The following is a 24403-nucleotide window of genomic DNA, read 5'->3' as shown; positions in this document are numbered from 1 at the left end:
CACACAGGTGTGCTTCCACTCCAAAACAATGGAGTCCATGCCATGAAAACATTCCATGTTTTTGCAACATCTAGAAGTAGAATTTCAACTGACATGAGATTTTTTTTTATTTAAACTCTCTTAACATTTTATGAAATAGCACAGTGTAAACCTAGGATGCAGATTAAAATAAAGCCTTTGGAATTAGGAATTATTATTTTATTCTGAAAGTGAACTTAAGATGCCTTCTGTAAAGAAACTTCCTGCAATAATATTACAAATCTCATCATTTTAGGCATGGCCTGAAATTCCTGCTCACATGTCCCAACATCTCCAGTGGCTGCTATGATTCACATCCCCCACATCAGGACGTTAGCCACAATGCCATAAGGCTGAATCAAATTTTTGCATGAAACATTTGGATCTTTATTTCAATATCAGTGGTGGAGTAATAGCTACTACAAAGAATTCCTGACTAGAAATGTCCTTCAAAGTTTCTGTAGTCTCCTCTTTAATGACAGTGATTCTAAATATGTCCTGAAAAAGGTAGGTTCTTTCTTCTGCCACCACCACTCCTGATTTCTGCTATCATCTGGTGGTGAGGCAGCCTCAGGCAAAAATAGCATGCCTGACACCGTAGCAAAACAAACATTTTTCCTGATGTCAGAATGCTTGGATTTATTCTTCCTCAAAAAGAACAGCAAGAAAATAAAAAAATTAGTGCAAAACTCTACAATACTTTATATCATCACTTTTATGACATGAAAGTCTTTAATGTCCAGGAATGGGGTTTATGGATTAAAAATAATATACTGATATTATAAAAGCATGACATCTTGTTTTGAATTTTGGAATTTCAAAAGATTAAAAACGATATTTATGTATGATTTTTAATGGAACCCTAAATTGCTATTCAAACTTCTATGTCATATTAAAATATAAATATTATATTGGTGATATAGGATGTCCATTTAATGGTTAGTAATAATGATATATTAAACCTTCCTTCCAAGAATCCTGCAATTTAATCCCTTTTAATCACTCAGCCATCTCCTCTTTTTCTCTCTAAAAAAATAGCTAAACAAATAAATAAATAATTAGTACAGATTCTTCATGTGATAATGTTGCATTTCACCAAGAACAGAGATGAATAGATATTTAATGAAGGACTATTTTTTCCCTCAGAAAATGAAGAAAATCCAGTGAATGGAAAATCGGGGTCACTCTGTGTTGCATTGCAAAGTAATAGTTATTGCAGCATTGAATCTGCTAACAGGAAAAATTGAAAATTATGAAGTTTATTCAGACAAGAAACTAGAAAGCTGGGAGAGGTGGAAAGGGGAAGTTGGAAGCCTTGTGCTGTGCTGATAGCAATTGCAATAGCAAAAATTATTGCTTTGTTTCCCAGGATAGGGAGGAAGGGTTGGAGACATTGCTGCTCTTTTTCTCACATGGGGAAAAAAATCCTCATTTCCTCTTGGCAGGGGCAGTGTGAGCTGCTCTGAGAGTCATTTTCCTTGAGAAGAATAAACAGTTCAGAAAAGGTTCACCTGCAAATGTTGTAAGTCAAACAAATCTGAAACCTGGATGGAATCAAATGAGCAATTTAATATCTGATATATCCTCCCTGCTTGGGCAGGGAACTGCTCTGGGTTTGGTGATTCAGTCACAGGGTTTTTTGCCCATTTCCAATGGCAAAACTCTGGCTCTGAATTTAACTGGTGCCTATTTATGTGTGGCTGTCAAAGAACTCAGATGGAGTACAAGGAGCTCTGAATATTTTGCATTGTGATTATAGCCAATAGTTACTACTCATTTTCAAGTTCTGAAATAAGTAAGGGGATTATGCTAGTCAAGAAATGTTGTGTGTTTTTCTTTAAATGATCAGTGCATTAAATCCTTAAGCATTTTTAATTGAGGGTCTTGTCTTATTCTCTTTCTCTGAAGTGACCCACGATGCTAAAAAAAAAATATATATATATATATATTTTTTCCTCTTTCTCTGTTAATCCAAACATTGCTTTTTCATTCCTAAGGGGAAAAAAAAAATAAAAGGACCAAATATTTTTTTCAAGCCTGGAGAGAATATAGAAGAATTTGTCCTGCAACACTGGTCAGACTCTTGTCCTCTAGGGAGAAAAACAAAAGAAATTTCCTTAGGATAATTAGGTAAAATTATCAAGATAGAATACCTTCAGATAGATGTGTTTGGTGGGGGAATGTTAAATTTTTTTTTTTTTTTTGAAGACATAGAAGCAATTTGAAAGAAATATCCAGAGTAACTGCTTATTTAAATTAGCCACCTTTCTTTTCTCCTTTGAGAAATGTGCAATATAAATAGAACATACCCCTAGGTATATTATTAAATCACTAAATGTACATTATTTTTTTTAGCATAATAACAAGTATATCTATTATTAAGCACAGCATGCTACTATGCACTAGAAATTCACACTTGAATCAACAGAGACAAATTAACCCCTGCCATGAGTGCATCACTCCTGTTGTGTGGAATACACATCTCATGATGGGACAAATCACTCTCTGGAGGGGCATATGATGTCAACTCGAGATAAAAGGTTTTTAGATGAACAGCTTTGATTTGGTGATCAACTCTTTGAGAAGTAAAGTCAGGTAAGATTACTATATTATTAATAAATTAAATAAATTATATTTAATATAGTAAATATTAAAGAATTTTGTACTAATCACCATTTAGAAGTCCACTTGAAGATTTTAGGGGAATATGAGCATCTTCCACTGTGTTTTCATCACCACTTTACAAAGTCATGTGGTCTTTTGCCTAAAATCTATCCAGGGGCACAAGTGGTTCCTCCATATCTTCCCCGGGTAAAACAAAGCCATTATCTTCTTCAAATATAGGTTTGAAAAGGTGCCCTCACTGCTAAATATAAAAGAGTTTAATGCTGTCAGGTAAACTCCAGTGATACTTATGCCTCTGTTCATTACTAAGCCATGAAGTTACACAAAATCTGAATGCAAAACCCATGTAGGCCATTTAGGACATTTCCTGATGCTGAATGATTTTCTATTTGGATCAAACAAGGCAGCTTAACACAATCTGATAGAATGCACCACCACACAAGCTTTTCAGAAATAATACTGCCATTTAAGCATTCTTTGGGTTTTTTCCTTTTGGCAGCCTTCTGTCCATGTTCACGTCCAAGAACATTAAAATTATTTTTTCATTTTCAATCATTTTCATTGCCAAGGATGCTTTTATTAATCTTAAATATTTTAAAGCAAATTACACTGCAGCTTTAATGAAATGTATGGCAGTTCTCTAGAGCTCTAAGAAGCACAACACTTCAAGGAATAATTAATACAATAACCTGGCAGGAAAGCTGTCATTTAAAATTTAATAAAAGAACTTATTGGCCCAAAACACCTGAATAGGAGTACTGGGAATTTTTGTTATTTGTGAAATTGAACATCTGTCCTCTTTGCAAATAGCGAAACCAGTGTTTTTGAGTCAGTATCCTGGTAGTGGTTCAAATAATGTAGACCTTTTAGAGCCTCTGCAGTCTTTCATTTTCAAATTTTCTAGTTTCATTCTTAATGCCTAAGCTGTATGAACAAATATCCAGAATACTGAATTATTCCAGAGCAGTGAATTATTCCAGAACATCTGTTGATGTGTCTCAGAATTGTCCTTGAATAATTTTAGCCCTCCTAGAAAGAAAGAAAGTGGTTTGAATGAAACAAATAGGTGATAGGTAATCTCATCTAGTCTGAGTTATCCACAAAATTTGGACCAAATAAGCTTTCAAGGTCACTCCCAACCTTGTCTGTTCTATGATTCTATAATTAAAAATGTAGTTTCTAACAGCAGAAGTCATCCAAAACCCACTTACTTACCAATACTGTTTACTTTTATTTTCACACATTGTATCCTGCCATCTGAGTTATAACACTTTAATTTATACAGAAATCTCTAGAGGGCTGAGATTATCTGTCTTCCTGTTTTTAAAGAGACAAGTAAAATGGTTTGTATCAGGAAAATTATAAAGGCCTTACTGAACCTGTGTATGTAAAAAATGTGTGTGCAGTTGTCAAAAACCCAAAAGAACACTTCAATTTTTGCAGTTTTTATATAGTTTTACATACATGCAGAGTTTCACTTTGGAGAGAAGTGCTGAGACACAGACTATTCCTACAAAGAATTTGCACAAATCAATCATTTCAAGGAATTTAGCTACTTTAAATAGCATCCCATAATTAAGAGACATACTTTGTTACTTGAGTACTGCTTGGAATGAAACGTCAAAATCCAACATATTTAAGTACTTGTGAGGAGTACTTTTCTGTACTCCTCACAAATAGACAAAAATCCAGAATCTTCAGATTTATTTAGATATTCATAACAAAGAAGATTTTTAATAAAAAATAAAGAGCCCCTATAAAAATAATTATTTTTGAAATGACCTTGTATTCATTAGGTAGTTTTTTTCTATTTAATTTTTCACAGAATCCCATTTTCTACTTCTATAGATAAATTATTTGAAATTTGGTTTTATTGGTATTCTTTTTTTTCCCAACAAACTTATGCATGTCTTAACCATGCACATTTATAATTCAATAAAAATAATTTAATAGCTAAGGACCAGAATAAGGCCCATTAAAAAATTAAAAAAAAAATAGTGTCTTTTTAGGAATTTGCTTCCTAAACTCTGTTTTTCAGAAGGGTATGTTTTGTCTCCTTTGCATAAAAGGAGGCTTTTGGCAAACTCTTAAGACATGAAAGAAATAGAATACAAGACTGGCTTTCAAGGACCATGAGTAAGTTCAGGGAATCCACTATCATTGGAAATAACCTTTGGATCATTCCCGGGTTCCTGAAGATACTGAAAAGTGGAGATTTTCAAAAACAGATTGAACAAATTCAGAGGGTCCCTGTGGAACTTAAATATTTAGAGGCAAATATTTCCTGGCAAACCAGAGGAAAAGGCAACAGATCTTAAAGGTGCTGCTGGGAAGGAAATCCTTCGGAGAAGGTTGTGCTGCAGAGACTTTGGAAGCAGACCCTTACTGAACTGCCCTGTTGTTTGTAACTACTGAAGGTGGGTTTTCCCCAGGCTGCACTTGGGCACCTAGTTCCTAGCAAGTCAGGGTGCAGGAGGCTCTGAAAACCCCTGCTGTGGAAAAAAAAACTCAAAAAACCAAGCAGATCACCAAAAGTAAGGTGGATTGTGGGGAACTACTGAATCCAGCATCCCAATAGAGGGGAGGCTGCCACAGGCCAGCCAGCAGCAAGGCTGAGTTTGATCATCTCTGTCTAAAAACTCATTAACTTCCACATCCCTTCTTCACCTATACTTAACAAAGTAGTTACAGCTCAAGGAAGTAAAAAAAAAAAAAAAACCAAAAAAACCAGAACAACAAAGAACAATTATTAGCTTTGTTTGTTTAGAAAAAAAAATAGTCTTTTCATGCATCCTTTCTTGAGAGTTTTTGCTTTATTATTATCATTATTGCCTCACACGAGACAAGTTTGTGGCACTTTAATTATTATCCATTATCCTGCTCATTTAAAGACAAATAAAAACTTATTTCATATTTCAGCATAATTTGCAGTCCTTGCCCATGGTAAAATTTAATGATGTTACAATAAATTTTAATGTGTAACCTGTGTCTTTGACTGGAAATAAAGCACAAACACGTATGGGGACAAGTGCTGCATGCTGCCACTGCTGGGACATAGATTTCATAAAGAAGAATAGAAAAGTTAATTGTTAAATGTTTCTTTTTAAATGATGAAATAGATGTGTAAGTATTAGACATGCACCCACACCAAATTGAAAAATGAAATCAGAAAAAATGTCTCTGCCATGGAACAGTCTGACTTTTAAGAGCTTGGGAAGGTGCATTCAGACTATATACTTTATGTATTAAGAGAAAGAAGCAGCTCAAAGTATTGGAAGTTGCCTTTTCTGTTCTCTCACATAAGCTCACACTCATTGGCTGTGATAGAAAGAAATTTAGAATTATGCCAGTGTGTAGCATTTCATTCAGCTCTTCTGGAAATAAAAAGACAGGCAAGACTTTTCTGTAACTCTGCAAGAAATGCCTGACTTAAAAAGAGATTACTTACTTCAGCATTGACATGGTAACAAGAAAATTAATTCCATTGGTAATTTCTCTTTTGCTTACTAATTGCAAGGTGACTAAACCAGGAGTTCAAAGAAATTTAGCCAAAATATTTGTTCTCCTGCAGTGAAAGCCAAATAAATAGCTGCACCATTAAAGCAGCAAGAGCAGTAAGCAGCAAGACCCTGGCAAGGTAAGCATTACTTATCCGTGAAACATGCTGGCTTTAGCAGAGCAAATCTCCTACTTCCCTCTGGGGAAATGGGGAAGAAAAGTAAAGCAGATCAGAGGGTTGATAGATGAGGATATGTTTCATCTTCCCCAGAAGGACATTCTGCCTCTACTAAACTTTTCCTATCTCCTTGTTCTCTTTGTTCCCAATCTATGGCTTTTTCTTTTTTTTTTGTATTTCTTTACTCTGAAATATTTCTGAGGACAGTTCTATGTGATACATCAAGAACTATTTTGTGCTGCGTTTTGTGTTGTGATTTTCCTTCAGTCTCTACAAATGTAGACCTCTTTTCTCTAAAATTACCTCTTGATTTCTTAAAGAAAAAGAAGATAGTTTCTCAAAGCTTAAGTAATTAAGAAAAGGGAAAAATGGCCTGCAGAAATTGTCTGTCACCATTTCTGATCACAGCTGATAACAGCAGTGAAAACTATCACCTGCCGTCCCCCAGCATGCTTAAAAATACATGTTCCCTTGGGGCCTCTGAGCAGCTATGAATACAAAAATTAATTAGCTTTTTGAACTCAGAAGTCCAGTTTCTTAAATTGGATTTAGGTTTTGGATTAAATGTTTTGATGAGTGATAGGTACCTGTACATTTGTGTATGTGAGATAATTTCCCTCACTGTGGTTTTCCTGAGCATCTCTTGCATCAGGTTGCTGCAATGCACCTTCTTTCACAAATACAGACTGGATTTAATTTATTGATCTGTTTAATTTCTTACAAGTCAAAAGAGTCTAGAGTTGCAGAGAGCTGGGAAGAGATGAGCTTTCCTTTTTTTTTTTTTTTTGCTAGTGTAAATAACCTTTTATAAAAATGAAATTTCTCCTTTAGTAGAGCAAGAGTTTTTATTTCATTTCACATCAAATCAGAATCAAAATTACTAAAAAGATGTGATAAAAACTTGCAATGAACATAAGTGAAATTCCTTTCTTTTTGCAGTTTTTCTTGTTAAATAGCCTTCAAAGCAAATATTAAAGACTTGACTTGAGAGCAAGATAGGCAATGGCAGACTGTGTTCACCCCTCCAATTAATTAAAAAGATTCATCTGAAGTTGGTCTTTTTTGGTTCCAACAGCTTTTCAGCACCAGATACCTAAAGTGAAATTACTGTCAACTCTTCATATAAAGACAATACTCCCTGGAAATCAATATCAGCTGTAAGAGATACCTGTGTATGCTACATTGCAGCAAAATATAATAGAAGTTATTTCTATGAATTTCCTGATGTTCAAAGTATCCTTTGTGCTTTTCGAACATATAAAACTCCCAAAGAAACACAGGCCTTGACCAAAAAATTATTACTCAAAGTCTTGAACCAGATAGTATTAATAACATTGGATTCTAAAGACAAAAATAAACAAAATGGGGGTTGTTTTCTTTTTTACCATTAAAGAGTCTCCTTAGAAAACAAAATACCTCTATTTTTAGTTGTTTGAAGTTTTGTGGAACAGAAAACTATTGCATTGAAAAGGTGTTTTAGTTCAAATGGGAATACCATGTGATTTTTAGGAAAAATTAACAGAAAAAAAAATGGAGCTACTGAAATCTAGGTATCACTGCTTCCATATTTGTATAGTTTTTATCAGATTATTAAATCTATCTCAAGTCATAGGTAATTTTAGTACTTTCAAGGAAAGAAGTACAAGCTGCCTGATCCAGAATGTAGTGCCAAATGTAGGTTCAAGACATTTAGGTTTAGAATAAATATCATTTGTAGGCATAAGGATCTTGTTCAATAGGCTACTGGATAAAAAAATAAGCCATGGTAATTTCATAAATTAGACTGGATGGGCATTTTGGATACCTGTCCATCCCCACCAAACAACTGCTTTTCTGACTTCTAGGAAGATAATATTATACTGGAGAAGCAGGATCCCGCAGTTCCAGGTAGTGTACCATCACAAATAAGACATTCTGCCACTAAATAACATTCCAGATTTCTTATCAAAGAGCCATTTATCACATGGAAAAAGGAAAAAAAATGGGGAAACATTCTGGGATTTTAGTTCAAAGAAAGTATTGTGCAAATATAGTGCCAATTCAAATACCTTCCACACATTACTTTTTCATCTAGATTATAATAAGGCTGTATATTTTCATATTTAGGAGATTTAAATGATCAACAGCATAAAAAAGAACATGCATGAAATCCCAAAACAAAATCAGCAAACAACTAACTGACTGGTTTCAAAACCTTGTTCTCCACTTGCAGGAAGTTTCTCGTAAAGTCCAGGAAAATGTGTGAGATCAATCACAACCGATTTATTTCAGAGTTCAATGACTCTGAGAGGTTTATAACATGATGTTTCTACAAAGGATCAAGTTTTTAAATCTCTGGTACATGAACATTCCCCTTACATGTATTAGCTGAAATTTGGGTTTTAGCTACTCTGAGCAATGGCATAATAAGCATCTGGAGACAAACTCAGGATTTGTATTCATTAAACCAGATTGTGAATTCCAAGAGCAATGAGAAAAATCACAGTGATTTTTAGGCACTGGAAGCATCACCCCACCTGCCCTTTTTGTGCTCTGATCAATGTGTGTTGCTAACCAGATACAAACTTGATGATTTCAAAAACAAGGACGATCTTAAGTCATGAGGATCTACTGAAACACAATGAGTGTGTCTGGCCAGCAGTCAAACCCTGTGCCTGGTTTTGCGAGGGAAAAGCTGCATGCAACTCATCAGCATTCCTTTCTGCTTTCCAAATCTATCTCATTCCTGTTTCACTCTCTGGCTTATTTATTTTTTAATTTGTTTTCCACAGACGCTATTTTGAGATACATATGTATTTCACTGGAGTGCCACTGAGTTCCAATTGTTCTAGCACACACGCACAAAAAAAAATGAACCCATTATTCCAGCATTACTTTTCAGTCCCAGTGGGATTTGTATTTCTACAAGCTGAGTGCCTGAAAGAACTGAAATATGTATCCAATGGATGATTTGGAACTGAGGATGGAATTTCTAGATGGCATAGTTAAAATATCTGAATTATTCACCTACTTATGTGAATTCTGCATGCCATGACTGCACTCCTTCCCTTGATTCCCATAGCTACAGCCCCAGGAGGAAGATGATGTTTTCAGGATCTGGCTGTTTTGATAGTGCTGTAGCTCAGGAAGGGCTGAGCACACCCAATTCTTTGTGACCTGATTGAAGCTGACAAACTTTGCTTAGAGGAATTCAGGTCTTTTCTCAGGGGTTTATTTTCCCTTTATGTAAGCCACCAAGACACTTTAAGGGAATATTGATCATTTGAGGTTCTAAAGATGTAAAAAGTGAAACCAAATATAATCCAAATGCTATTATTGCATCCTTTTTTATTTTAAGAATATAGTGAATAATGCAGATCATATAAAATATAGTGACAGCAGTGATCAAGTGAGCTGCTTGACCAAGCAAAAAGCTGGTGTTTTACACTTTATGCTGAGTTTAGTGCGAAGGGAATGTGGTACCTGATATTTCAGCTTAATGCTGCTGTGAAATGTGGATGAGTAGTGTGTCCCTACAAACCAAGTCATTGCATCCTCTTCATTTGTGCCATTTCATTTTTTTAACATTTTCTCTTCCTTTTGTAGGTATATAGCCTGCTGAAAATGAGAGTATAAGGCTAGAATTTGCCCTTTAAATTAATCTCAGTTAAAGTAAGGAATATCTAAAGAGATTTTTCAGCTCTGTGTTGGTAAATACTGCTCACAATTTGTATTCACAAAGATTACATTCATTCACCTCTGTTTGCTGATAATGCAGAATGGGTTAGCTTTAAAAACCTGGCAAGGCTCTAAAAGAGCTCTGGTAACAATATGAAAGTACTGAAATAAAATAACCGTGCAGGGAGGCCTTTGTATTATTAATAATTCAAAGCATACATCTTTGAAAGAAAAGTTGATTTTTAACGTGATACTTCTATATCCTTAAAGACACAGTGGTCACACAAATTACATGTCTATTTCTCAGCTCTTTGTGCTTTAAGCTTGGTTACAATAACTAAACATCACTGACAGTTTTCATACAGCATGAGTCAGGAACAGCTTCTGAAATTCCAAATTATTTCAATTTTACAGAGTATTTGCAGTATGTAAGCATTTGGACTTCTTTCTTCTTTAGTGGTTGAAAGGTTTAGAAATGAGCATCAGCTAAAACTCAGAATGGTTTTGCTTTGAAAGTATCAAAGATCTGGCTAAGAAAAGACCACCTTGACCTGCAGGCAAACATACTGAGCAAGTTCAGTCTGTGTCTAAGTTGTAAATGGTGTGGGATGACACCAATAGCACTGAGAAACTCCCATCTGTTTTGTACCTTCAATAATATAAAGGTATCTGGAGGAGAAAATATCAAAGGAGATGGCTGGAACCTGACAAAAAAAGGGATGCAGTTGAAGTGCTAAAGCCTTAGCTTATAAGGACAAAATTACATTTAAGGGTTGTGGGTGATGATTATATAATACACTCACACAATGGGGAACATGGAGAAGATGCAGAGGCCTTTCACTTATCCATTGCTAGTCCCTCCCCATTAATTTGGAGCCCTCCAGCCCTGGTGTTGCCTTGCCTGGTGCCACAGTGATGTCTTTGTTTGCAGCACTGTTTAGGCTGCACTCATGCTGGTCACAGACCACTCAGTTCCCCTGTGTGCAGCATTGCAGCACCACAGACCTGGATCAGGGTCAGGGCAATAAGCTGACCTCTGGAGTGGCCTGTAGTAATTGATTTGACAGGGTTGCAAAAAGCTACTCATCTTCTGACCTTGCCATGTAAGACCATGCTGACATGGTTTAAAAGTTGTATGTCACTGCTAATTCATTCATCAGCAGGAACATTTAACTGGTCTGTCACAGCAGCCATGCCAGATGGGGTTTCTTTCATAGGAGTTTAAAAGGCATCCCTTTTCCACAGAATTTGTTCACATCACAAATGACCTTTTATTGTAGCTTTGAGCTTTGGAAGGGGAGGTGACCCTGACAGTTCCAGTTTACTTTGCTCTCTCTCTCTCTTTCAACATGTCTCATAATTGAAATGTTTTGCTTTATTAGCAGTGGGGGTGCGTATGTCTCCTTAGCTTTGATCTTCTTTTTTCTAGGCACAGGAGTTTTGTAAGGCAGAACAGAGTGACCAGGGAAATACAATAGATAGCACTGAAAGTAAAGTCAGGAAAAAAGATATTCAAATTATGAAGATAAAATGGACCATAGACCATCTTACTGGGCAGGACATGCTTCAAATAATGGCAGTCAACATTGAAAATTTCACTGAATAAAAATGTTGAAATGAAATGGTTTGATTCAGATGTAGCTACAATGTCTTTTTAACTAATAATTGTTCTGAAAAGCTTGTAACAACTTGTAGCTCAAATTTTTATATAGTTCTCTGAAAAAAAAAATGAAGATCAAAATTTCTAAAAACCCTAAAAACCCAACCCTTTGAAAGATGTAAATTGTCATTTTATAGGGCAAACTCTGCTATATTTCTTCTTATAATGCAACAGTTTGCTGAAATCTTTAATAATATTTTAAAAAGCAATATTTGCAGGAAAACTTACTACTTTGTCTGAAAAGGATGACAGGATGGATGGTTCTGTGAGAGTAGTAAATGCAGTGAAGAACAGACCATTTAAAGCTTTGAATTTATTTCACAAAAACACAGGCTAACATGCTGTTAAGATGGCAAATACAAATTTAGCAGATTTAATGATATCATGCTCTAAGAGGTAAATAAAAAACAATAGACAAGAACAATGCACCCATTACTTGGAGCTAGGTTGCAAATTAACCACTCTCATGTGTTTCAATTGCCATGAATTTATAGTCTAATTATTTCATTCTAAAATGCTTTGCTTTGAGAAAAGACCACGGTGACTGAAGAAATTTTATTGAATGCATGTAAAGCATTAAAATGCTGAGTCCACTGGGTCTGGCCACACAAAACTAATAAAAGAGCTGATGCATTTTCAGTATTCTGCTTAACAAAGAGAGGTCAAATCTATGAGCAAGTTAAAACAGAAGCAAGGTGCAGAAACATAAGGACTGATTTCCACAAAATGTTTTTACTTAATATAGAAATATTATGTGGAGATGCCTTTACTGTAAGCTTTAAGCCAGTTCAGCATCTTCACAATGCCAGGGCAGAGGCATCTGAAGGTATATTAGAGCATTCCTTGCACATGTGATGCTTTTCAGTGCATGCAGTGGGATTGATAAACTGGTTAGGATACAATCAGGAAAGGTTTTTCTCATATTTCAATTCATTTGTTTAATTCCTATTTTGAAAAGAATATGATGCTTCACAGTGTCTGCAATTCTAGAGTTATCACACATCAGACATCAAGAGGTCTGTTTTAGGTGTTAGATCTGAGGGGCATCTCATATATCTGATATAACCTTTGCCTGTAGAAATTTTTCAAAGGACTCCTTCAAACCCTTCTGCATCTGCAAACCCACTTTTCACTACCCTCCACCTCTGTCACTCTGCCTAGTTTTCTTTTCATTGACTGTATGTATGTCTCATTTCCATTCTGCAGCTCCAGAAAAGCTGGCTGAGCTCTGAAACAGCATTTTGCGGTCCACAAAATATATTCCCCCTAATTTTTCCAGAAGACAAATCAAACATACAATTCAATGGATGCTAAATATATTGTTGTCAAGATCTCCAAAGCTTTCTCAAACCTTATAAAACAAGGCTTCAAATATCACTCTGATTAACATAGATTAAAAACCTGGTTTTGAAAATACTTTGCAGCATTTTTGTGGAAAGGACCTTATCTTTCTGTATATTCTCAAATGTTAACAAGTTTAGTAGTACCCAGCATGACTTCTTAGCTTGATTTATTTTTTTTTAATCTCCGTTACCTACATTTCCATAAAAGAACACAGAATATATCCTGAATGCATAAATACATCATCTGATATGAGCTAGGTGGGTTGTTTCATAAGAAATATTCTTACATCCTAACATCTTCAAATGAGAAATTAATGGTAAAATACTTGCAAAATCAAGGCTAACACAAACAATTTGAAAGGTGAAAAGTGAACTGGGATGTGTTAATACCAAATGTACTAGAGAAGACAAGATGTGGTGAAGTAAATACTAGAAGTATTAAACACCTTGATGATACTGTTGTCTCATGATAAAATGCGAATAAAATTCCTTTAATATTTAAATCCACAGATAATTAAATATCAAATTCAATTTAATAAGCTGGGGAAAATACAGTGTTATAAAAACCTTTCTAGGTAAGCATATGAGCCTAATTTTTTTAATTATCAAAGAAGGTCTTCTTAAATTGGTGTAATTTATCCTTTTTATTTTTAGAGTTAACATGTGAGAACTAATGAAAATAACAAACTGCAGAAGCTTCTAAGCTAACATCCTGTGATCATCACAAGCTCTTTTCTTGACAGCCTCATCCAAAGAATCAGGATAAATGCTAATTCTCCGATTTTCCTGGTTTTGCAGCTTGGCTCTCTTATCAGTTACAATTATTCAGATTTTCTCATGAAAATGGACAAAAAAATGAAAAATTAGGGACAGAACTTCTTTAATGTCTTGTCTTCTAAGAGGCACAAGTATGTGTCTTCTGCTATTTAAAAATTACTTGTCTGGTCAGCCAATGAGCAAAGTAGTGTTGGGTCTGTAAGGACATCTGAAAGTTGTCCTTCTGTCTTACCAATCCCATTTCCTTTGGTCTGACATTAGAAGCTGCTTAGTACCATGATGTCTTTTGTCATTCCCATTAAAGTGTTGATTGGCTTGTTATCTCACTTCTTTAAAATTCCTTTTTTCCCCAACATTTCATCTTAAAGTACAGCAACGCTTGAGGCCCCTTTAATGATCCTTAAGCATTAAACAGCTTTTATAAGGTCAGAGACAGATGCCTCATCTATTCATATTTATGTTTCTTGAAAGCCCCTTTTCATCCTCAGCTCTGTCAAGCTGGTATATACAGAAATTAAATTTCATAATTTTTTCTAGATTCCATCTACTTTTTAATTTCCTTATTCTTTTATTTCTCTTCCTGTCCTTTAGAACATGAATCTCAAGAGGAGCCTTGTCAAAGAATAAGTGATTTGGATTGGAACAGATCTTAAAGATCATCCAACTCCAACACCATGGCAGGGATACCTTCCACTAGACCAGGTTGCTCAAAGCCCTTCCAAATTTTCCTTCATTCCTCATGGCCATGAAGAACGAATTTTCTAGCTTCAACTATTAGAGAAACATTGGATAAATTCAAATATACATTCTTTTTATTCAAATATAGTAAATAGCTTGCTAAAGAGTAATTTAATGGAGAGGAGTGTGCTTTCATTGGCCACATGTATATAAAAAATACAAGACAGTTATGATAAGGTGTTTTAGTCTACAAAGCTCTCTAAAAGGTAGGCTAAAAGCTGAAAGAAGGATTGAGTTCTCTTTTGTTGCAAGTTCCTTGTATCTGCCTGATCTCCCTTCATGCTCTCTTGTTTCTTCTCTTCTTCATTTTGGGCTCCCACCAGGCAAACACATTATGCAAATTTTCAACTTACAAAAGGGGAACTCTCACACCCACCTGAGTCCTTCTGTTGTATAAAAAGTGTTCCATCTGCATTGTATTCTAATGTCTTAATTTCCATCACTATAATTGGAGTATTTTCCTATGAGAAATCACTATACCGAGAAACTAATGGCACATGACTGTTTTCTAAGGCTATCTTATCTGAGAATTTTGGTAAAAAAAAAGAGATTCAGAAGAAAACCAACAATTACTTGGAAATAGTTTTGCAATAACTCTTAGCAGGTGGCATTAGTTTTAAGAATAATGTGGAATGTCCACTTTCAGAGTGCGGTGAACAAGCCTGAATCTCAGAGTAGTAAGAGAAAAAGCAGGTTTCTCATTGTTACTTATTTTTATTTTAGCCTTCACCAAAGCTGACAGTATCTCTGTGAATATCATAAGCAGACCTCTGCAAGCTGTTCAGAATTGCAAATATATACAGTGAGCTTTCCAAAGCAATAACATTCTAATCCAGTGATTAGCCCTGCTGTTATCACAGTGTAGGATGTAGAAAAAGGGAAGTTTAAAAAAATAAAAATATAAATAAATAAATTCCCAGAGCGCCTCCCAAATTCCTTTTTTTCCTCAACTTTTTAGTTATCATGCAGAGCCTAATATCACCAGGTCCTTTCTGTAAAGAATTAATATTTCTGCTAGAAGGTATAAATTCCTTCCTTGCTTGCCTTGTGTCAGAACTACCTTAGTACACAGTGTAGGGTAGTAGCCAAATCTCCGCTTCCTGAGTCGAAGGAATTATGTTGATCACCACTGACCAACCTGTCAGACCTCTGGATGCCTGAAAAGAGTGTGATGACTGGATAATACATACTACAGCTGTATAGCTTGTGGCCAGATGTAGGCCAGATGAGCTGGAAGCTACATACACACATTAGTGCTCCTGTGCAACTTTTTCTTTTAAAGGCATCAGAAGCACAGAACCAAGGCACTGCCTCATGATGTGTGACTTCCAGACCAGGCTGGTACACACCTGTGACCCTCAGAGACAGATGTCAAGCCTGCAGCTGTCTGATGCTCTTCTGGAAGAAAAGCCAAAACTGAGCTGGACTATGATTATCAAACTGAGCTGGACAGAAATTTAAAGAATCATATCTTATTGTAAAAAAATTTAGTAAGCTCCATCTCACCCTGCATGTATTTGTACCCACTGTCAATGAACTGTCAAGGATGACTGTGCAGTATTTTCAGAAATGCAGACCCACAGTATAGCATACTAACAGGAAAGCCTTGATTGTGTGTTCTAAGGGCTGAGAATAAAGATAGCACCCTCGAACCACAGCTTTCCTGGATATGAACAAACCAGTAAATATATCTGTAATGAAAGAGCAGAAGACTGAGGTAATTTACATGAAAAGAGCATACAGTTTTGCTCTTCTTAAAAATAGTTCACTATCTAAAAAATGGCAAAGCCATAATAAATTTTAAAAATCTTATGCAAATAGAATGCCAGGATTTTCAATAGGATGATAAATAACCAAATACATTTTCTGTTTATTAAATGTTCTGCAAGTTGCCTCTTTGCATTTTAAAATAAGTGTCTGAGGTTTTGTGCAATTAGGTAAGGAAAATAAAATGAAATAACATTGTCTTTGTTTATTGGATTCATTATGTCAAAATGTTACATTATATATGTTTATATGCTGATGCTGAGAGCAAATTTGTGTTAACTATTTCTGCCCATAAATGTGAGGAAAGTTGGAATCTGAGAAGCCAATATGCAAGGGTTTGTGGAATGATAATAAATAATAATGGAAAATACATCTTTACAGTAAATCAGATCAAGATAAACTTCCAGTTAGGGCTATCCATCTGGTATACCACAGGGAAAGCTGCCTTACCTGCCTGTCCTGCCTTGAGCCTCTTGCATCTGTGCTAAGCGTTTTCGAGGGTTCTGGGTGTATTCATGGACCTACATGAACATGATCCCCACCCAGGCACTCAGTGCTCAGGAGTCCCACTTCACCTCAGCCCTGGGACCTGAGCTCTGTCACAGATGTACCTGTCTTCAGCCCTGGCCTTTGCCAGCCCTGGCTGGTTGACCTGAGGCATGACTTGCCACTTCCCGTTTGTGTGCTGAGGATTAGGGGGTTGGTGGAACCTGCCCCTATGCAGCTGTGCATGTCATCTTGCACAGATATGCTGGGAAGGTGTCCCTGGTGGTCCAGTTGTCACCCTCTCCTGGCTTGTGGACAGGTCACACCTTTTTCTTCCTTGTTGAGACGCTCCAGTCTTGAAGCTTTGGACTACAATAAGGGCTTTCCTGTTGAAATTAGTATTACTGCATACTAAGAAGGAATAGATGAAGGAAAAGTTTGCCAGCTTTCAGAATCATTCTGAACTCTAACAGATTTGGCATCTTGTATTTTTATCCTCTTGCTTCTGCATGAGCAATGGTGTTATGATGCACAATCATTTATTAGGAAATAATCATGGAATCAGTATGTAGGACTTGCTTCTGAGAGCCCTAAACTGCTAAGATATGTAGCAGTGAACACAAAGAAACAAAGATAGTTATTACAAAACACTTAAATGTACCTGAAAACAGACCTAAAAGAATTCCTCATTTGAATTCAGAAAGGTATAATAAAGTATAAAGCTGCTTGCAGTATTCATTTACTTGACTTACACAGTTCATTTGTAGTTTTGAAAATGCTTTGGTATATCACTAACCAAGCTGTTATTTCTTTGTAGTAAGCCTTTTTATGATTTTTAAATACTTTCCTTTTTTTATTTTTTTCTATATGATGGGTTTCATCTCCTTCCAGATATTCTGGTTGCTGGTGGAACTTCAGGCTATCTACTTGAAAAGGGGGAATGTAACGGAAGCTTTCTTATTTCCATGAGAAAAAGTCTTATGAGAGTGCCCTGTAATTTTTTTTCCTCTTCTATCCATCACCCTTAGAAACTGTCAGTCAGTTCCAGCTAAACTTCACTGATTCTTTAGGGAAGAAAAGTTGTTGTAAGAAATATTAGATGCAAGAAAGGTATCAAAATTTGTCTCCTAGCTGGAGAGCACATGCCCTGTTTGCTTTGGCTAGTAATTAAAGGTGTTGAATCTGCTGTCATACGTGTGGATGTATAAATACCTTAACAGAGAGCCTGTGACTAAAAAGTCTTATCATTTTAGTGTGAGAGCTTCACCATATTACACATGTAAAGCACCAATAGTCTGCATGAAGGGACATGTAGGTCACTACTCTGCCAGAGGCGGCGTGAGACATTACACAGGGAGAATTTGCCAGCCTGGACACTGTCTTCCTCAACAGCCACCATCAGAATTGTGTGATTATGGATGAGAATCCCTAATCCCTATTGTACATGAGGTAACCTAATTATTTTCTTCAATCTAATTTTATTGTTTGCCTCCAGGGAGTTTGTTTGCCTCTTTGTTTGGTTACTATAACAAATGACAACATCATTTCATATCAACCCATATATAACAGGGAGCACAGAATCATGGAATGCTTTGGCTGGAAAAGACAATGAAAGGTCATCTGGCCCAATCTCATTTTTCATTACTTTCACTGGAACAGGTTGCTCAAAGCACCTTTAAACTCTTCCAGGGATGAGGAAGCCACATCTCTGGAGAACCTGTGCCAGTGTCTGGCTACCTTAATATAAAAAAAATAAAAATCTTCATTATGTCCAGTCTAAACTTATCTGCCTAAAGTTTAAAACTATCTCCCCTTGTCCAGTCATTGTGGGTTTTGCTAAAAAGTTTGTTGTCATCTGTGTGTAGCCCTTCTTACAAAGAGGAATGAGCTCTAAGGTCTCCCCAGAGCCTTTTCTTTTCTGGGCTGAACAACCCCAGCACTCTCAGCCTGTCTTAATAGGAGAGATTCCATCCCTCATCTGTGACAAGGGCAAGAGAAGAGACAAATGACACAAAACTGGGGTTTGCAGCAAGGCCAGTTAACTTTCTTGTCTAATATTAAACTTCAATAAGTGAGAATCCAAGTGCTTCCATTTCCTTCTTTGCGAAGTAAATGACTCTGTCACTTTGTCGGTTTTGTTTTGCATAACACTGCTCAAAATTTCTTGTCTTGAGTTGTGCTGGGAGATTGATTTACTTTTTTATTAACCAAGTTGGTTGTTTTGTTGAGTTTTCTTTTTGTTTTGCTTATAATTTCTCTTAAAACCCCGGATTCTCCCGTCCAGGAGGTTTTTAGTAGCATATAGAAATCATTTTTGTGTCACTTGTATGAAGGGAAGATTCTCTTTAACTAGAGGTCATAAAACAGTTTCTGTATGAAGGGAAGAAAGCAGCATTTATTGTAGCATTACTTGAAAGTGGAGACTGCTGTAATGCTTTGACTGGAGTATTCAAAAAGACTCCTCCTCTCCCCACAGATTAAGGGTTCTGTTAATTTTGTTTAATGCAAATTATTTTAAAAGGAAAGAAAATCTCTAAATTAGTGGGGTTTTTTAATATATACTTCAAGTATAGAACCCCATTAGGAGTAAGTAAACTGTCATCTGAACAACAACAAAAAACACCCCACCCCACCCCAATGACTAAGAAAACCCTAATTTTCAATATTATAATTAATTCTTTCCTGTATTATGTAAGAAGCTATAGCTGTTTAATCAAAAAATGACATTTCCTGATATTAATTTGCTTTTTGACTTCCAACATTCCAAAAAAGAAATTTTCCTTTTGACATACTGTTCCATCAGATACATTGTGATAAATCAAAAGTTCCAGAATGGAAAATTTCCACAAGTTTTACCACTGTTTGATGCTGAATTTCCCCTCTTCTAAAGTAAGAGTACCTGGTTTTAGTCAAGCATCAAAGTTAGAGTAAAAAGCTGGTTTACACAGGCTTACAACAGAGGAATGAAATGTTGAAATTCACATTAAATGTTTAAATGACAAGGAGGGAATGCCAGATTTTTGAAATGGTACTTTTTTTATTCATGGTTCTGAATCTCCTGAGATGTTCCAACAGCTCCTTCAATGGGACTCACTGAGTATAAGACATCAGGGCAGACCAGCTCTCTAAATGTAGCCCAGGCATCCTCATCTTTCTTGTATACACAGGTGCTTTACAAGCAGTAACTTGTGCAGTGTATTTCCACAGCATATATGTACTAAGTGCCATAATCTCCAGTTAAATAGTCTTTTTCTCATTAAAAGAAAAAAAATAATTTTTAAAAAAGTCATAATTTATGAAGCAAATGCCTCTTTTTACCTAGTATTTATTTCTTTATATTACTGCAGAGTGGCATTGGTTTGATTTATTCTGTGTACTAATGGGGTATTAAATGTCACTTCTAAGTGAAGCTCCCAAGTCCCAGGGAGTTTGTGGGCTGACTCTAAGCCATCTGCCTTCAGAGACACGCAGTTCTCAAAGCCAGTGCTTCTCTCCTCAACTCTTCTTGCTAAGTGGTGCCAGGTAACAGAAGCTGAAGCATGCTCTGGCCCCAAGACAACCCTGTGGAAGAGAGGGAAACTGGTACAAAACTGAGATGTGTGTCATTTTTTACGCAGTTTTCACGTTTTTTATGGTTTCCGTGTCTGCTTTGAATGAAGCATAATCTTCTGGTGGAATCTTTTGAAGAGAGGTTTTACCAACATAGAACAATAGAATTAATGCTGACATGCTGCTATTTTGAATTAAGTATCTTGTTCCCATGACTATGTTAGTCCATCTGGGGATCAGTAGTTCAGTGTGCGTATGACAGTATCAGAAGAAGGCTGATTACATTTCTTCTGCCTACTATTGCTGCCTGCCAGAGAGAAAATGAAATCCCAGTCTCTTTTACTCCCAAATGTTCCTACTTTATCCAAACTGACTGGCAAAGTACAAAAGCAAACATCTCCTTTGCTCACTAGGGAGTCAACAGCATTTCTCCCTAGATGGTTCAATATTTCTTGTGTCTTTGGTAACTGGCACTACATTTATGGATTATGATACAATTTTTCACAATATGTGACTAACTGCAAATCATTTGAAGCAAACAAATTATCAATTTTCATTTTGCTGTCAATTTGTTTTGTTAGGGAATTTACATTAAGGGTTTCAAGAATTGTCAATTTGTGTGGGCTTCTCCTTTCTTCGCTTAATTGTCTTGGTATTGAATAATTTACTTTCTTACTCTTTTCTATTAACTACTTCAATATGTTTAAAAGCTGCAGCTTTTACTCCTTGTTCACATTAAGACAATTTAATTACCTGACCTTTCTACTTTCCTTTAAGACAACAGAAATAAGTGTTGCAATTATTTATGTTTTTCAAACATTTTCACAACCATGTATTGATTCCAATTAATGTTTCTTTCTGACTAGTTTTTGCTCATAGCAAATTGACCTCTACATTTAAGGTTTTTTTGTTTATTTATCTGAAAAGGCCATTCTATTATTTTATGATTCTGTGACTTTTTTTTGTTTATTATTCTTTTTTCCCTTTGTGAATCACCTTCTTTTGAAAAAAATCTCAGAAGAAAACTGTTTTCCTAATTTCAGTGTACTGGAACTCTTTGGGGGAAAGAAAACCTGACAAATTTTTCTTGAAGTTTCTGGGACATATCAGATCCATTAATTGAATATTGGCCTCATGCTTCTTTCCAAGATTGTTTTCCACCAGTTTTACTAGTCTCTTAATCTCCATTCTTCTGTTTATTATTTTGCTTTACACTAGCAACTGGAGGCTTCATCAAATTGAAAGCCTCATTAAGAATTGGAAATGCAGGGCAAAGTATGTCCTTGGGCCAATATCTGTGACGTTAAAGGACACGTCTACTGTGTAATGAACATACCCAGTGCTGATCGTCATTAAGGTGGATTGTTCCTCTCTAAGATACTCAAATGGCTGTCACTACTGCACAATATTATTTGTAACTTATCAAATAATCTTTAATATTGAGGAATTTCAACTACAAGCTTTATACATTTGATGCCTAGAAGACTTTATTCTCATCAAACTGGCATAAAATCATTCAGGAAATCTGCATCAAAAGGGAATTGAACCTCAGGCAGAACTACAAGCTATTTAAATTATCTGTAGAATTTCCCATGTGCTAATCAAATAATTTTTTAAAATTTTGTCAGATAAAATTCAGTAGATAGATGGAGCTATATTTTTTCCTCCCAAAATAAAATTTTTAATCTTCCAATAAGTAAAAAACACCTTGCCTGGAATTACTGACATTTTACTGAGTACCAGTGGAAGAGTAATTTGGGATCCTTTCCTCCAAAGAGTAAGCTGCAATGAATTTGTTTGTTTATAAAGAACAGCTAAACAATACTTGGTTGAATTCTGAACAAATAAATATCTAAAAAAAGTGGCCATTCAAGGTGTGTGTGGAAGGAATCTAGTATTTTCTGGAACTTAAAAGGATGGATATCTCGTTCTTATTTTTATTTCTGCAATCTAAGTAAATTCTCAGCCTTCTTAGAAAAGATGCCCAGATCATTTAATCCTAATTATAAAAACCTTATCTATTGCTCAATAAATGATAAAAGTTTTGTGGTGAATGTTAAGAAATATGCTGAATCAGGGGGTTTGCATACAATCTGGTGGAGAAGAATGTTTATTCAGATGAGAAACATTGAAAAAGTATTTTTTGTAACAAGACAGCTACATCAGCTTCTAAACTGCAGTCAAGTTCACCAACTCAAGGTGAGCCACTGCTCACCAGCTGGTATGAAAATTTTTAACAGGTGAAGTTTTTTCTCAGTCTTACTGAATCTGGCTGGGACATATTCCCATGATACTAGACACCCCATCAGGGCATGCCAGAGTCCAGGGTAAATGGCAGTGGCATGACAGTGTCAGGACAGAGAATGCTGCTGCTGCTGCTGCTGCTAACAAGGATGCTCAGCTTCCTGCAATGATTCCACTTGGTCATGCTTGAAGGGGTAAAATGAAAGCTGAATACCTTCTGGTTTAGATTTTAATTGCAGGGATCTGAAGTTTGGATAACTTGGCATAAAATGATGCTTTGGCATTGGGGTGATCATGGAGGAACTTTTGAGGAGATCTTAGCAGATGCCTCAGGGAGACAGGGAATGGAAAAAAAATAGTTGAAGGAAAATAAATTGTAAAAAATGCTTTAAGTTAGGAACAGTTTTTGAATATAAATTGTGAGAGACATGGAATTATTACTGCTGTCAATATAGTTTTTTGCCTATCTGTGACATTAATTGCAATAGAAATAAATAATTGGCTAGTTTTCATCTGGAGAACAATGTAGGTGGCTCATCAGAAATTATTTCCCTTCAAAAGTAAAGGAACTAAGCTGCCAGCTCAGAAAAATGTCTTCCATGTGAAAACACCAGTAGAGGAAATTGCAGGGATAGGAGACAGTACTTTGCAGTGACCTGTATGGGAGAAATGGATAGTTTAACATTGTGCAGTTATATGGTGAAATGGGAAGAAATTTTGATTAGAAGTGTATTTTAATGTTGATTTTGGTACTATACCTACTGATACAGAAACAGAAGTATTCATTGCTATGGAAATTTAGCATGGGCCCACACCTTGGTCATGTCATTGCATTTAAGACACAGAAGTTAAATTAAAAACCACTTTAATTCTTAAATATGCTGTAATACACAGTTGTTACCTGGTGACAATTACCCTCTGAGAATGAGCAGGACAAAAGGCTGTCTGTATTCAATACAGAAATAAAATGTATCTTACATGCTATTTTCTTAATATTGCAGAAACAGATCTTTGGAAATATAGCAAAGACCCTTGACACTCAAATTGAGAGAAACTGCTTTTCACTTCCCCTTTGATCAGGTATTTTAAATGGGGCAACAGCAGGACTCATGTGAGTGCGAAGGTGTTTTCCTCACAGGCACATGCATCTTCCAAATTATAACTGAGGGAAGGTTGGCTGAACGTCTCTTTAAATTGGCACATTTGATCATGTTTTATCTAAGGAGATTTTACTACTTGTCCATTTCTGAGGTGCCTTTGAGTATACGTGGCCTTTTTATAATTACTTGTGGGAGAAGAATTTCTGTGCTACCTATATGAAACTGAGACACAGAAATAGTCAGACTTGCCCACGATCATACCACAACTGAATATGAAGGAAAATAATTCAACCTGCATGGCCTTCCATGTTTCTCTCTAAATACCAAGCCTCTTTTAGATACTGTGGACATTTTTAAGGGTAACACTAACACAGTATTAACGCTCTGAAAAGATCTCCTCTCAGTGTCTTTTATTTTATCCTGTCAAGGTTGCTGTTATAGAATTTCTTTACTGTATTAAAAAAAAAGAAAAGAATAGAAAAAAGCTTTCTGCTTCTAAAACCAGTAGGGGTGGGTTATTTGACAAATGAATCCTGTCCATATGGTGGTCAGAGAAATTATCTTAAATGCAGAGACAAGAATGAACTTGTCAAACAAGGCATTTATACAAAAACATTTGAATCAGTCAGCTGTAAAATGATTGTAAAGGAAAGCAGCTTAACATTCTGTTAGGCAAATGTCTTATTGACCACAGCCACAGCTGCTGTGTTATTTCTGATGTTCAGGAAGGCTGGAGTCACTGGAGCTTCCCTCAGTGTTAGAA

The sequence above is a fragment of the Haemorhous mexicanus genome, chromosome 2 (genome assembly GCF_027477595.1).
Source record: "Haemorhous mexicanus isolate bHaeMex1 chromosome 2, bHaeMex1.pri, whole genome shotgun sequence".
NCBI classification, from domain to species: domain Eukaryota; kingdom Metazoa; phylum Chordata; class Aves; order Passeriformes; family Fringillidae; genus Haemorhous; species Haemorhous mexicanus.
The sequence above is the reverse complement of the archived record's forward strand: the minus strand, read 5'-3'. Positions refer to the sequence as shown.